This window comes from Oratosquilla oratoria, chromosome 1 (genome assembly GCF_046742065.1).
Source record: "Oratosquilla oratoria isolate Oo_2021 chromosome 1, ASM4674206v1, whole genome shotgun sequence".
NCBI lineage: Eukaryota > Metazoa > Arthropoda > Malacostraca > Stomatopoda > Squillidae > Oratosquilla > Oratosquilla oratoria.
This window is the reverse complement of record NC_134777.1, coordinates 73,856,585-73,857,667: the sequence shown is the minus strand read 5'-3', so window position 1 is coordinate 73,857,667 and position 1,083 is coordinate 73,856,585.

The window sequence follows — 1,083 nt, the reverse complement described above, 5'->3', positions numbered from 1 at the left end:
TATTTATTTATTTATTTATTTATTTATCTATCTATTTATTCATTTATTCATTTATTTATTCATTCATACATTTATGCATTTTTTTGTTTATTTGTTCATATATTCATTATATACTTATTAATTTACTTTTTTTAGGAATGTCCCCTGTGGGGCTACAGGGAAAAAGATGCCTAGTCCCACTCCCCGTCCCGCTTTTCGCGCCTCTTACGATCCAAGTGGGAATACTTGGTGGCAGCATTCTTTTCCCCCACCACAGGGTAGGCAAAACAAGGAAATGAATATTCAGAGAAATGGTACAGGACAGCAACAAGGGGTTGGGGGACAGCATAACGGAGGGACAGTAGCAGTATAATGAAAGTGTGTGACTCTGGTCCACAGGGGCGCCTCATATAGACCCTAATTTTATCAACTGCATGCTACTTTGCCACAACAACCTGCAGCCAATACCCCGGGAGGGACCAAGATAAGAGGGAGGGTAGAGGGTGGAGGGGATTGGAGTGTATTGGGGATGGAATGGATGGGAATGGTTTTTATGTTTGTTTGTTTTTTGTTTTTTTGGCTACCTCCCTTGTAAGGGGGAAAAAGCCTTGGCATATGTATGTATGTATGTATGTATGTATGTATGTATGTATGTATGTATGTATGTATGTATGTATGTATGTATGTATGTATGTATGTATGTACTTATTAATTTATTAGTTTATCTATTTATTTGTCTATTTATTTATTTTCTTTGTTAATTTATCTATTTACTTCTATAATTATTTAGTTATTTTGTTATTTGTTCATTTATTCATTATGTTTATTTATTTATTTTTCTATATATTAAACTATCTACATTTTTATTCAACTGTTTATTCATTTACAAATAAGAATTCTCCTTTTTGATGGAACCAATTTGAAGATAAAAAATAGAATTACTTAACTGGGTAGGACTTGAGCTCAGATCGCTGAATTAGTGGTCAAGAATGGTACCACTGCACCGTCTAGTCGTGTGTAGGCGTGGCATAGACCAAGAGGTCGCCCCGTCTCCTCACATGAGTCATGTCCAGATTATCCTGATGTAACTAATTCATAATTAAA